Here is a 16,249-nt window from a genome sequence, read left to right as displayed (position 1 = left end):
CCTTTGTTTGACCCACGGGAGAGCGTCATGAAAATGCTGAAAGAAATGAACTGGCAGACACTTGAAGATTGACACAAACCATCTCGCAAAAGCCTTATTAGAAAGTTTCTCGAACCGAACAAACTGTAATCGACGACTCTACGAATTTACTACAACCCCTTACTTATCGCTCCCACATGGATCGAGAAGACATGGCTAGACTAATTACACTGCAAACGGAGCCGTTTACCCAGTCATTCTTCCCGCGCTCCATGCTGTGTACGTGAACGGAAAACGGAGAAAAGCCCAAATACAAAGTCGACATACTAAGGTAAATGTCCTTTGCCATGTACTTCACTGTGGTTTGCAGAGTGTGTATGTAGATGTCGATTCCAATACCGTAGTAACGCAGATATAAAGAGATTTGCTCAGTTAGACTAGTGTGAAGAACTACATCACACCAGTCTTCGAACAGAGGACCATAACAACAATAAGATGCTATTTGTTCACAACGTCCTATTCGAGGGCTCCCTAGATCTGTATCTGTTAAGTTGCTCGATTCCATGTAATGAACATTTTGTGTCCGGCCACAGCCAACAATGGTGATCTAAAAATACAGTACCTGTCTGTACAATAGCCATTACGAAGTGATTGTACTGCCACGACGAATCAGTAAGCACATGTGTAATGTCAGCACTGCTTGACAAATGCGCAGCTTGTACAACTCCCACTTATTACTGTCCTGTGCTGCCACTCTCCCAGAGACCTTCAATGCGTTGGACTTGCATGGGTGGAGTTTACTCCCTTCGCTCTTCAAAAATCTCGGACCGGACGTCGTGGACAATCCTTGGAGCGGATATGCAAATAAATTTTTTATCCATCTTTTCGATATTGTAACTCTTCTTACTTTCCGTGGTTGCTAACAAAATTTATCTTTAATTATGTTTTGCATTTAGGTCCCTACCTAACCACCACCTAGGAAATCGCTACACATTCCAAAAGTTATGCCAGCATGTGCAACAATGATGATTGTACAGGTCATTGCTCGTTTCAATCTCATAAATGTAAGCTGTGCTCTTACGTCACAACATAACCACCACCTCGGAAACTACTACAAATTATGAAAAAAAACCGTATGATATAAACCAAGTAACAATGTCTCACTGCATATCACAGAGTTACCGCATTTTTTGACAAATGATATACCATAAAATCCCATTTAGTTAATATATATTCCGGAAGAGGCGCTATATCTGCGACGTTCCCAAACTAGTTCGTCGATTATCCGCAAAAGGCGCTAGCACAGCCCTCACTCATTCTCCCTTGGGCCCGGATTTATGGTGAAATATAGCCGTGACATCGCTTTTTTATGTTCCATAAGTAATAGTTTATAATTATTAGTTACTGAGGTTTTGAAATGAACTGTGTTTGACATCAGTACGTTTGACAACATACAATACTGCGACACAAGCTCGCCTCCGGAAAATAATCATGACATGATTGTAACCGATGGTGGAATAAAATATTAGCTGCTGTGGTGGACAAAAACGAGTTTATTTATTCACGATACAGTTTCAAATAACCGATTCAGAGGATTTCAGTGTTCGCTAGTGACGTAAATAAATTAAAGATAATAACAAAGAGAATTCGGAGAATTTTCTAACATTTTCTCTGCTATCATCATTAAAAATCTCTGTTAATAGGCTAAACTTGTTTTCAAACAAAAAAAAGAATAAATGGGTGCATATTTTGCAACTTTCTCAGAATCTCATAGCATCTACGACGAACTCGATAACTTAATGCCCTATTTCACGACATGTGAGTTATAAACTTCTGTGAACAGTTTCGTAAGCGACTACGAAATTTTATAGCGAATGATTATATTTGCTGCTGTCATTTTCACAGGTAGTGCCGGGCGATTTATGCTTCCCATCAAACTGAAAAGTTTCCCGTGAAATTTTTCACTATTACATCCAACAATTATTCCAGAATTAATTTACGGGTACTGCATTTCCTGTACCAGTGCGGTAAGTGAAACGAAAGGAATTGCCCTGAGATTCGTATGAAAACTGTTCACGAAAATACTGATGATGTCGACATTTTCAGTGGGCTAATTCTTTCAAATGTCACAATTCCTGTTTAGGAAGGTGACTCATTAGTGAAGAAGGAAAGAAATATTTTAGCTCTTAAAACAGTATTAGGTAATACCTTCGAGATGATCTGTTAATTCACCGAAACTCTTAAATCACGATATTTAATCACTGGTCACAAATCTTCAAAGGGCAGTGCGTGATATGCAACGTACGGGTTCCTTCTGTAACTGAAACTGCGAGAAAATGTAGTCTCTAAAAGTAAATAATGTCATCTTGGACTGAATATATTACATCTTTTCTCATGGTGAAAAATAACTTACTCGACATCATTTCCATTCTCAAAATTAGACGACAATGACACGCACAGTTGACGCAATTCCATTGTTATGATTTTATAGGTGACACAAGCATCAAGTAATCCTTACGAAGAGTTGGAGTTATCCAAGTCACCGCAAGTACTACTAAACTTGGCATACGTTACTTTGCAGTTTTTGCGTTTCCGTTCATAACAAAAAATGTTCAAAATTTGTGTGAAATCTTATGGGACTTAACTGCTAAGGTCATCAGTCCCTAAACTTACACACTACTTAACGTAAATTACCCTAAGGACAAACACACACACCCATGCCAGAGGGAGGACTCCATGACTGCAGCGCCCTGGACCGCTCGGTTAATCACGCGCGGCGGTTCATAACAACATTACAGGACAGAAACTGTAATTTAAAAAAAAAATCACTGCTTTCACAAAACTACCATCTGCTGCTCACATGGCGAACTAGTATAGTATCAGTTTTTGTTGTTTGTGGCCGTTTACGAACGGGTAACTAACTTTGAGAACGGAAATATACTCAGTGAAAGGTCTGGAAATTACACGATAGCAGTGATATTTCTCGCATTCCGGTAAAACGGTCCAGTAAAAGCAGAAAGAGTCGCCGAAATATTTTACTATCGAAAAACAAGAACTATTATTTATTTAGGTTAATTAACAAGGTCCAGAAAACAATTTTAATTGACTAATAGAAATCAGAAGGCCGGTTGTTTCTTGTCAAAATAGTACGGCATTGTTGAACTTTAAATCTCCAACGACAGCTCAGGCACTCTAACTGGCTTTGCGGAGTCGTCATCATCATTCTCATCACCATCATCAGCCATTTGAAATCCGGAGTAAAAGTATGGTATCTCTCAGTCTTTCCCATTCATTACAGTGTTCAGATGTACGTATCCGTGTTGCTCCAGCAGGTTTTTGAAGAATATCTCTTGGAATTCACCAGACTATTTCCTTGTTTCATTGACATTTCATTCACCAAGCTTATATGCCAGGGTACCCTTTCATTTTCATTATGGCCACAATTACATCTTCCACTCCACTCTCTGTCCAAATCGGTTTGTTTGTTTCCTATCTTACCTATTTAATTCCAACATGCATGTCTCCGTTCCTCTCCTTATGTCCTTCGTTTATTAGGTTTTAGCGTCGGAAGCCCGTGTCTCATATTCATAAGTCAAATCAAGTAACGCAAACTTATTGTTTGTTTATTTATTTTGTGTTCCGTAGATCCAGATAGCGAGTGAATCGCAAAAATATGGAACGAAGTAACGTAAATAAAATGTCAATTACAGAACATGTACTGAATTAATGTAAAATTGTGTTTCACTATGGAAGGGTGAATAATATACACAGGAAGCAAAGTTACGCTAAATATTACAATAAATAAAAACATAAACATAATAACTAAATTTTCACTTGTCTGTGATAGTGCTCAAAATATTAAAAAAAAATGGTTCAAATGGCTCTGAGCACTATGGGACTTAACTTCTGAGGTCATCAGTCCCCTAGAACTTAGAACTACTTAAACCTAACTAACCTAAGGACATCACATACATCCATGTCTGAGGCAGGATTCGAACCTGCCACCGTAGCGGTTGCGCGGTTGCAGACTGTAGCGCCTAGAACCGCTCGGTCACTACGGCCGGCTCAAAATATTAGGTTGGTGCATAAGTTCGTAGTATTTTTGTATTGCATGCTGGTATTTCAGTAGTTATTGGTTTATTTATCGATTGCCATATTGTATTTGCAGTTCACTGCAGCTACTTTAGTTTACATTTTGTCGTTTAGAGATGGTGAGTTACGGACGCTATAAATTGGAATGTCAAGTGAAGAAGCTGGAACTTTTCAGAGTTCAATAGAAGGATGACGACAGCGGAGACAGTCAGAAACATTTGCGCCATGTTTGGGGATAATGCCGTTGGACAGACCACGGCAAGAAAACGGTTTTCTAGTTTTAAGAAGGTTCGTTTTGACATTAGTGACTCTCCACGTTCAATAAGATCAACCCATTAATCTACAACGATGCGCGTCAGTGTACTCGAGAACTGGTAAATCCGATAAACTGTGATCATTCCACCATTGTGCTACATTTGCATGCAATGAGGAAGCTTCAAACGCTGGGTGTGTAGGTACCACATGCTTTAAGCGAAAATCAGTGGGTGGCCATATGTGCACATCTGCTGGCCCGTCATCAGTTGGTTCGTGTATTGTTATAGGCGACGAGAAATGTGTCATTATGCTAACATAATGAAAAGAAAGGAATGGTTAGCTCAAACAAAGCAGCAAATGGCTCTGAGCACTATGGGACTTAACAGCTGAGCTCATCAGTCGCCTAGAACTTAGAACTACTTAAACCTAACTAACCTAAAGACATCACACACATCCATGCCCGAGGCAGGATTCGAACTGCAGCCGTAGCAGTCGCGCGGTTCCAGACTGAAGCGCCTAGAACCTCTCGGCCACCGAGGCCGGCCACAAAGAAGCAACTTTCCATATAAAGACCTGCGCGCATCCACAAAAAATAGTGCTATACATCTGGTGGAACAGCGATGATGTGTTGTACTACGAATTGCTTCCACTAGGTGTAACCATTACTGGTGACATTTATTGTCAACTGAGACACTACAGACGTAATCCAAGAAAAACGGCCAGGAAGACTGTGTGACGTTATGCTACTCCATGATAACGCCCGCCCATATTCTGCTGGACTGACAAAACGCACTATACTAGTGGGAAATCATTCCGCACCAAACTTACTCGCCTAATCTTGGGCCCTCAGATTTTCAGATTTTAGTCTTTCTGTCGAACGATCTTCAAGGAACTTCCTTTCCAGACGAAAATGCGATCAGAACATGTCTCAGCGAGTTCCACGCCACAAAACCACGTCTTTTCTACAGCCACGCACAGGCGCCGACTCCATGGGGTCTGAGGGGGCCCGAGCCCTCTCAACAATTCCTTTGGGGCGGCGGAGCCCCCCTCCCCAATAATTTAAGAAAATAATTAGTTATATTATGCTCTGTAACATCACAAAATTATGTTGTTGTTGTTGTGGTCTTCAGTCCTGAAGCTGGTTTGATGCAGCTCTCCATGCTACTCTATCCTGTGCAAGCTTCTTCATCTCCCAGTACCTACCGCAGCGTGCATCCTTCTGAATCTGCTTAGTGTATTCATCTCTTGGTCTCCCTCTACGATTTTTACCCTCCACGCTGCCCTACAATGCTAAATTTGTGATCCCTTGATGCCTCAGAACATGTCCTACCAACCGGTCCCTTCTTCTTGTCAAGTTGCGCCACAAACTCCTCTTCTCCCCAATTCTTCTCAATACTTCCTCATTAGATATGTGATCTACCCATCTAATCTTCAGCATTCTTCTGTAACGCCACATTTTGAAAGCTTCTATTCTCTTCTTGTCCAAACTATTTATCGTCCATGTTTCACTTCCATACATAGCTACACTCCATACAAATACTTCCAGGAAACACTTCCCCTGACACTTAAATCTATAATCGATGTTAACAAATTTCGCTTCTTCAGAAACGCTTTCCTTGCCATTGCCGGTCTACATTTTATATCCCCTCTACTTCGACCATCATCAGTTATTTTGCTCCCCAAATAGCAAAACTCCTTTACTACTTTAAGTGTCTCATTTCGTAATCTAATTCCCTCAGCATCACCCGACTTAATTCGACTACATTCCATGACCCTCGTTTTGCTTTTGTTGATGTTCATCTTATATCCTCCTTTCAAGACACTGTCCATTCCGTTCAACTGCTCTTCCAAGTCCTTTGCTGTCTCTGACAGAATTACAATGTCATCGGCGAACAGCAAAGTTTTTATTTTTTCTCTATGGATTTTAATACCTACTCCGCATTTTTCTTTTGTTTCCTTTACTGCTTGCTCAATATACAGATTGAATAACATCGGGGTGAGACTACAACCCTGTCTCACTCCCTTCCCAACTACTGCTTCCCTTTCGTGCCCCTCGACTCTTATAACTGCCACCTGGTTTCTCTACAAATTGTAAACAGCCTTTCGCTCCCTGCATTTTACCCCTGTCACCTTTAGAATTTGAAAGAGAGTATTCCAGTTAACATTGCCAAAAGCTTTCTCTAAGTCTACAAATGCTAGAAACGTAGGTATGCCTTTCCTTAATCTTTCTTCTAAGATAAGTCGTAAGGTCAGTATTGCCTCACGTGTTCCAACATTTCTACGGAATCCAAACTGATCTTCCCCGAGGTCGGCTTCTACCAGGTTTTCCATTCGTCTGTAAAGAATTCGCGTTAGTATTTTGCAGCTGTGACTTATTAAACTGATAGTTCGGTAATTTTCACATCTGTCAACACCTGCTTTCTTTGGGATTGGAATTATTATATTCTTCTTGAAGTCTGAGGGTATTTCGCCTGTCCCGTACATCTTGCTCACCAGATGGTAGAGTTTTGTCAGGACTGGCTCTCCCAGAGCCGTCAGTAGTTCTAATGGAATGTTGTCTATTCCTGGGGCTTTGTTTCAACTCAGGTTTTTCAGTGCTCTGTCAAACTCTTCACGCAGTATCGTAGCTCCCATTTCATCTTCATCTACATCCTCTTCCATTTCCATAATGTTGTCCTCAAGTACATCGCCCTTGTATAGATCCTGTATATACTCCTTCCACCTTTCTGCTTTCCCTTCATTGCTTAGAACTGGGTTTCCATCTGAGCTCTTGATATTCATACAAGTGGCTCTCTTTACTCCTAAGGTCTCTTTAACTTTCCTGTAGGCAGTATCTACAGTATCTTACCCCTAGTGAGATAAGCCTCTGCATGCTTACATTTGTCCTCTAGCCATTCCTGCTTAGCCATTTTGCACTTCCTGTCGATCTCATTTTTTAGACGATTGTATTCCTTTCTGCCTGTTTCATTTACTGCATTTTTATGTTTTCTCCTTTCACCAATTAAATTCAATATTTCTTCTGTTACCCAAGGATTTCTACTAGCCCTCGTCTTTTTACCTACTTGATCCTCTGCTGCCTTCATTACTTCATCCCTCAGACCTATCCATTCTTCTGCTACTGTATTTCTTTCTCCCATTCCTGTCAATTATGTTGGAAATTTTTATTTTTCTTGTTTGACGATAGTTACCTTTTAAAGTACATGAGTTAAAACAGTTATTATGGTAGTAAGCAGGTTAACTGAAAACGAGTGGTGTGAATCATGATGGTGTTACGGTGCTGCGGGCACACTTAGAATTTGTCCCGGTGCGCGAACCTTCGGGTAAAGTCTGGCGCCGGCGGGCAGTACTGCGGCTGTGGCGACATCAGGACTGGAGCAGAAGCGCCTGGAACCCTCTGCCTTGACGCTTCGAAACATTACGACGCCGCGGATATATAAAGTCCACCCTGCTGTCGCAGTCATTCAGTGTGGATAGTTTCGTTCAGTGCACGCTGCAGACGTGTTTATTGTTCCGACTTTTGTGTCTAGTGGATTATTTTATATGACTATATTTTATTCGTTTACTTTAGTCTCTTAGTGTATTGCGAATTAAGTTGGCAACGGATAAATTTGTTACCCAAATGGCGCGCTCTGAAGTTGATGCTACTGCAAGTCAACCTCCAACAATTGTTGTGTCGTCAATTGCTTCGTCGTCTTCAGGCGAGAACCGTTCACAGCCAAAACCTGGACATCCGGTAAGGGAAGATCATTTCAGAAGTCTTGGTTGATCAAATATTCATGGCTAGAATATGAAGCATCTACCGAAAAAATTCTTCGCAAAACCTGCAAAGAGGCAGATGCTAAAAATCTATTACAATTTTCTTCACTTAAATGGAAAAAGGCTTCGTAAAAATTCCGTCTTCATGAATATACGTTTATGCATAAAGAAGGTGTTCTGAAACTAAATTCTATCACTAACCGAAGTGTTGCCTCCCAATTGAATGAACAGGTTAGATAGTGATATGAAGAAAGGCCGTTTAGCTCTTGAGACAGTTTCTACTACCGTGCAATTTCTATGCCGACAAAGACTAGCAATGAGAGGGCACGAAGATGTAAACACATTTTTTTTTTCAACTGTTGGAATTCCGAAAGAATGACATAGCTGAGTTTAAAGATTGGTTAGAGCGCTCGGGGTATAAGTGGACGTCCCACGATATTCAAAACGAGATCGTTGACCTACTAGGGAAGTCTGTGTTGAGAAAGTTATTGGCTTCATTCAAGAAGACTGAACATTTTGCTATTATGGTTGAAACAAGTGACTCTTCGATTCACGAATAAGTGTCATTTTGTATTTGTACTGTCGATGATTCCTTAATCATCAACAAAGACTTTATTGGCTTATACGAGACCCCCAACACTGAATCACAAAATCTGTTTAGTATTTTAAAAGACGTTTTTGCTCGTCTTGATTTGTCAATGGATAACTTAAGAGGATGATGCCTCGAATATGAAAGGTAAGTTCAAAGGACCGAAAAAGTTAGTTTTGGATATACAACCAATAGTGCGCCCTCAACTGGCCTTCTTCTAAACAACGCACGACCATCACTGGCATCGAGGCAGGACCAGCTTTCATCACAAAACACAACAGACCTCCACCCTACCCTCCAGTGAGCTCTCGCTTGACACCTCTGAACTCACCAGTGGTGGTGGTTTGGGGTCACGGCGTCTGGCTCGGAGCTGTCCTTGAATTAAGCGATTTGTAACAGCTCTTTGTGTCACTGTGGTACCAACTGTTGCTCATGTTGGCAGATGCAGTACGATGCGCCATAGCCGTACACCGAACACGATGGTCTCCCCTCTCGGTAGCGCCACGTAGCGATCCGGAGCCTGATCTTCGCAGGAGCGTACATTTTCGTGATCACCGCTGCTAGCAATAATGAACAATGCCTACAGTCCTGCCACGTCTTTGTGCAACATCGCAGAATGCATATCCAGCTTCTTGTAGCCCTATTATTAAAAAAAAATACACGACCTTGTTCAAACTAACTGTGCTGTTGATAGTGGCTTCTTTGTCGCCTTAAAGGCATTCTGACGAACGTCGACGCACTGCGTCCAATCTCAAATGCAACAAACGCTCACGACCGTTACATCGTGTATCTAAAGCAAACTTGATTTGGGTCGTCATTGTGGCACCCCTAACGAAATTTTAATAGGTGTCATCTTTCAGATGTAGAAACACGCCAATGAACTTTCTTTTATGTCTCACAACTCCTTGGTGTTGCGATCTTTTTCCATCAATGAGCTATTCATAAACTCCGTTTGGTTTTTAAACAATGTGAATGAAACTTCCTTGCAGATTACAACTGTGTGCCGGACCGAGACTCGAACTCGGGACCTTTGCCTTTCACGGGCAAGTGCTCTACCAACTGAGCTACCGCCGGCCGGTGTGGGTGTGCGGTTCTAAGCGCTTCAGTTTGGAACCGCGTGACCGCTACGGTCGCAGGTTCGAATCCTGCCTCGGGCATGGATGTGTGTGATGTCCTTAGGTTAGTTAGGTTTAAGTAGTTCTAAGTTCTAGGGGACTATTGACCTCAGATGTTGAGTCCCATAGTGCTCAGAGCCATTTGAACCATTTGAACTGAGCTACCCAAGCACGACTCACGCCCCGTCCTCACAGCCTTACTTCTGCCAGTACCTCGTAGAAAAGCTTCTCTAAAGTTTGGAAGGTAGGAGACGAGGTACTGGCAGAAGTAAGGCTGTGAGGACGGGCTGTGAGTCGTGCTTGGGTAGCTCAGTTGGTAGAGCACTTGCCTGTGAAAGGCAAAGGTCTCGAGTCTCGGTCCGGCACACAGTTTTAATCTACCAGGAAGTTTCATATCAGCGCACACTCCGCTGCAGAGTGAAAATCTCATTCTGAATGTGAATGAAGTTACAGAATTTGTCTTGCAATTGTGTAAAAGTACACACTCACTGTTTTGCCGCATTGTTTCCAATCACACTGAGATATTTTTCGTAGTGCAATAGTACAATTCTTGCCGCCTGCACCCATCTGGCATAAATCTCCGGGAGCACAAATAAAGCTGGAGTAAGACAGTCGTGCCAAATAGGTAAAAATGAGCGAACCAGTGCCCACGACGAAGAGAAAAATGGTCGACCGAGTATTTTGAATGCGGATCTGATTTCTTTAGTTGACGACAGGATTTCTGTAAAAAGTGATTACCGAAGATTTGGATTACTGGAAATTCAATGCTAGATGGGTGCAGGCGGCAGAATTCTACGACTGCGGAATTTCAAAGCTCGTCAGACGCTGCCACAAACGTCTCACTGTGCCTGGAAACAATGTGGAAAGATAAGTTAAAGTGTGCACTTTCACAGTATTGTAAGACAAAGTCTGTAACTTCATTCACATTTTTTTTAAACAATAAGCGGAGTTTACCTTATATAGCTGTCGTATATATTTTTGTTGTCAGTAACTTGAAGCATACCATCTAAAGCAGACTGCGCAATAGTTCTTGCTTTGCTGTTTTCGCGATTGTGTGAATGCTGTTCTTGCGAAAGTAATATGATTTGTGTCAAGCCTCAATGATCCTATGTACTTACTAGGCTGATAATTGTTTGGTGGCCAAATCCTCCAATGGTATTAGAAATTCTGCTGGAACGTTGTCTATCCCTTTTATTTCGTTTGACAAAAAATTCTCCAAAGTTCTTTCAAAATCTGACTCTAATATTTGGTCCCCTATGTCTTCCATATAGAGATCCAGTTCCAGTTCTATGACGTCAGCAGTTTCCTCCCTCGCATAGGCCTCAATGCATATCCGCTCTCTCTTTTACGTTTAAGAGTGGAAATTCCTGTTGTGTCCTTAATGTTCACGTCCTTGCTGTATCATCTTCTAAATACAACTTCGTCAAAATCCCTGTCTTTTTTCTGTGCATGTTCCAATGTGAATTAGGTCTAACGTGAAATACGCATACAAGATTCTGTACGATGCGTAATGGAAGATACTGCGTACCAGTAGCAGCGACTTTGTGTTCTATGTTGCCTGGTCTGACGAGTCTCGTATCAAATTGTATCGAGCGGATGGAGGCAAACTCATTAATCCATGGACCCTGCATATCAGCAGGGGACTGTTCAAGATGGTGGAGGATCTGTAATGGTGTGGGGCGTGTGCAGTTGGAATAATATGGGATCCCTGATACTTCTAGATACGACTCTGACAGGTGACACATACGCAAGCATCTGTCTTATCACCTGCATTCATTGTGCTTCCCGGCGGACGTGAGCAATTCCAGCAGGATAATGCGAACCCCACAAGTCCAGAATTGCTACAGAATGGATCGAGGAACACTCCTCTGAGTTTAAACATTTCCTCTGGCCACCAAACACCCCAGACATGAACATTATTGAGCGTACCTCTACATCTACATCTACATACATACTCCGCAATCCACCATACGGTGCGTGGCGCAGGGTACCTCGTACCACAACTAGCATCTTCTCTCCCTGTTACCACTCCCAAACATAACGAGGGAAAAATGACTGCCTATATGCCTCTGTACGAGCCCTAATCTCTCTTATCTTATCTTTGTAGTCTTTCTGCGAAATGCAAGTTGGCGGCAGTAAAATTGTACTGCAGTCAGCTTCAAATACTGGTTCTCTAAATTTCCTCAGTAGCGATTCATGAAAAGAACGCCTCCTTTTCTCCAGAGACTTCCACCCTAGTTCCTGAAGCATTTCCGTAACACACGCGTGATGATCAAACCTACCAGTAACAAATCTTGCAGCCCGCCTCCGAATTGCTTCTATGTCCTCCCTCAATCCGACCTGATACGGATCCCAAACGCTCGAGCAGTACTCAAGAATAGGTCGTATCAGTGTTTTATAAGCGGTCTCCTTTACAGGTGGACCACATCTTCCCAAAATTCTACCAATGAACCGAAGACGACTATCCGCCTTCCCCACAACTGCCATTACATGCTTGTCCCACTTCATATCGCTCTGCAATGTTACGCCCAAATATTTAATCGACGTGACTGCGTCAAGCGCTACACTACTAATGGAGTATTCAGACATTACAGGATTCTTTTTCCTATTCATCTGCATTAATTTACATTTATCTATATTTAGAGTTAGCTGCCATTCTTTACACCAATCACAAATCCTGTCCAAGTCATTTTGTATCCTCCTACAGTCAGTCAACGACGACACCTTCCCGTACACCACAGCATCATCAGCAAACAGCCGCACATTGCTATCCACCCTATCCAAAAGATCATTTATGTAGATAGAAAACAACAGCGGACCTACCACACTTCCCTGGGGCACTCCAGATGATACCCTCACCTCCAATGCCTTGCTCTGTGCTGTTTAGAAGAGATTTCCACCCCCACGTTTTCTTACGGATTTATGGACGGCCCTACAGGATTCATGGTGTCTATTCCTTCCAGCACTACTTCAGATGGTTCAAATGGCTCTGAGCACTATGGGGCTTAACTTCCGAGGTCATCAGTCCCCTAGACTTAGAACTACTTAAACCTAACTAACCTAAGGACATCACACACATTCATGGCCGAGGCAGGATTCGAACCTGCGACTGTAGCAGCAGCGCGGTTCCGGACTGAAGCTCCTAAAACCGCTCGGCCACATCAAAAAATGGCTCTGAGCACTATGGGACTTAACTTCTAAGGTCATCAGTCCCCTAGACTTAGAACTACTTAAACCTAACTAACCTAAGGACATCACACACATTCATGGCCGAGGCAGGATTCGAACCTGCGACTGTAGCAGCAGCGCGGTTCCGGACTGAAGCTCCTAAAACCGCTCGGCCACATCAAAAAATGGCTCTGAGCACTATGGGACTTAACTTCTAAGGTCATCAGTCCCCTAGAACTTAGAACTACTTAAACCTAACTAACCTAAGAACATCACACACACCCATGCCCGAGGCAGGATTCGACCCCGTGACCATAGCGGTCGCGCGGTTCCAGACGGTAGCGCCTAGAATCGCTCGGCCACCTCGGCCACATCGGCCGGCACTTCAGACATTAGTCGAGTCCATGCCACGTCGTGTTCTGGCACTTCTGCGTGCTCGCAGGGACCCTACACGATATTAGGCAGGTGTACCAGTTTCTTTGGCTCTTCAGTGTACCTCTGCAACCATCGTTCACCCAAGTCGTGTATGGTCCGTGGTACACCACAGTTGCCTTGGGATCGGTTATGGACAGCGTCATTTTGCCATGCAATGTGTACTTTAACTACAGCAGCACGCGAACAATTTACAAAGTTAACCGTTTCGAAAATGCTTCCACCATTGGCCCGAGAGACAACGATAGTGCTCTTTCGGACGTCAGATAAGTCGCTCCTTTTCAGCATTACGACATCGGCTGGACGGGTTTCGCGTCTCCACGCCACGCTCATACACGCCCTATTGGTAGTGTTGCCACCGGTTGTCTGCGAATGGTTATTGTACGTTGGCGTCGAACATAGGCGGTGGTGTCATTAATGTGATTGGACCTTGTAGTAGCGCGTCTAAGAATTCGTTCGATTCGTTCTGTCATGCATGGTTACGGCTCCGAACGGTGGAACAGAAATCTAGAATAGGACGCACTACCGTCCTGTATGCAGTTTTCTTTACAAGTTTACTGCACTTTTCCAGTGCCCTTCCAAGAAATGTAATACTTCCACTTACTTTCCCTACCACTGATTTTACATGTTAATGTCGACTGGTAGCGTAGCCTGGAATCTCACTAGACAAAATATTAGGCACCCGCCTGAAAGAGCACACTTGTCACTTTGGAGTGCTGTAGATTGCAAAAATGGAGTCGATATGTGACACTCCACCGCTGAGGTAAGTCTTGTGCCGTGTATGTGTCAGTATGTTGCGTGGAATCAGCGCAGTAAAGATATCTTCACACCGAAAACCAACTCCAACAAACAAAAACACGCAAGTGTTGTTAAGTTTGGCAAACTCGCAACTGTTGTGAGTTCGGAAAATTTACAATATTGCCAGCTGTTGCAAAATACTGAGAACAGTTTCAAACTCTTGTAAACAGACACATTAGGCGTTTTTTATTATCATTATATAAAACAAAATGGATTCTGACTGTGACTATGCATCACGAAAATCAACCCAAAAAAGACGTTTATGGTCCAGAAAGGTTTTGTTACAAAAAGAAACCCCTTGGTGGTTATAATTCTACAGGTTGTTACAAAAAGGTACGGCCAAACTTTCAGGAAACATTCCTCACAACAAATAAAGAAAAGATGTTATATGGACATGTGTCCGGAAACGCTTAATTTCCACGTTAGAGCTCATGTTAGTTTCGACAGTATGTACTGTACTTCCTCGATTCACCGCCAGTTGGCCCAATTGAAGGAAGGTAATGTTGACTTCGGTGCTTGTATTGACATGCGATTCATTGCTCTGCAGTACTAGCATCAAGCACATTAGTACGTAGCATCAATCAACAGGTCAGTGCAATGTTTACAAATGCGGAGTTGGCAGATGTCCTTTTGATGTATCGATTATCACTGGGCAATAGCCGTGGCGCGGTACGTTTGTATCGAGACAGATTTCCAGAACGAAGGTGTCCCGACAGGAAGACGACCGAAGCAATTGATCGGCGTCTTAGGGAGCACGGAACATTCCAGCCTATGACTCGCGACTGGGGAAGACCTAGAACGACGAGGATACCTGCAATGGCCGAGGCAATTCTTCGTGCAGTTGACGATAACCCTAATGTCAGCGTCAGAGAAGTTGCTGCTGTACAAGGTAACGTTGACCACGTCACTGTATGGAGAGTGCTACGGGAGAACCAGTTGTTTCCGTACCATGTACAGCTTCTGCAGACACTGTCAGCAGCTGATTGGCCTCCACGGGTACACTTCTGCGAATGGTTCATCCAACAATGTGTCAATTCTCATTTCAGTGCAAATGTTCTCTTTACGGATGAGGCTTCATTCCAACGTGATCAAATTGTAAATTTTCACAATCAACATGTGTGGGCTGACGAGAATCCGCACGCAATTGTGCAGTCACGTCATCAGCACAGATTTTCTGTGAACGTTTGGGCAGACATTGTTGGTGATGTCTTGATTGGGCCCCATGTTCTTCCACCTACACTCAATGGTGCACGTTATCATGATTTCATACGGGATACTCTACCTGTGCTGCTAGAACATGTGCCTTTACAAGTACGACACAACATGTGGTTCATGCACGATAGAGCTGATGCACATTTCAGTCGAAGTGTTCGTGCGCTTCTCAACAACAGATTCGGTGACCGATGGATTGGTAGAGGCGGACCAATTCCATGGCCTCCACGCTCTCCCGACCTCAACCCTCTTGACTTTCATTTATGGGGGCATTTGAAAGCTCTTGTCTACGCAACCCCGGTACCAAATGTAGAGACTCTTCGTGCTCGTATTGTGGACGGCTGTGATACAATACGCCATTCTCCAGGGCTGCATCAGGGATTCCATGCTACGGAGGGTGGATGCATGTATCCTCGCTAACAGAGGACATTTGAACATTTCCTGTAACAAAGTGTTCGAAGTCACGCTGGTACGTTCTGTTGCTGTGTGATTCCATTCCATGATTAATGTGATTTGAAGAGAAGTCATAAAATGAGCTCTAACATGGAAAGTAAGCGTTAACGGACACATGTCCACATAACATATTTTCTTTCTTTGTATGTGAGGAACGTTTCCTGAAAGTTTGGCAGTACCTTTTTGTAACAGCCTGTATATTGGAGGAGAACTATATTGAAGACAGGCAAGGTATCAAGAATTTTGTCAGATTTTCATGGGGCAATTCGAAGAATTCTTGAGGCTAGTAGCACCACATTTTCAACGGAAGACAGACTACTGAGCTGCACATCAGCAGAACCACTTATTGAAAATCTTCGATATCTGGCAACAGGTGACAATTACGCAAGTTTAATGTACT

The sequence above is a fragment of the Schistocerca piceifrons genome, chromosome 2, assembly GCF_021461385.2.
Source record: "Schistocerca piceifrons isolate TAMUIC-IGC-003096 chromosome 2, iqSchPice1.1, whole genome shotgun sequence".
Classification (NCBI taxonomy): Eukaryota; Metazoa; Arthropoda; class Insecta; order Orthoptera; family Acrididae; genus Schistocerca; species Schistocerca piceifrons.
The sequence above is the reverse complement of the archived record's forward strand: the minus strand, read 5'-3'. Positions refer to the sequence as shown.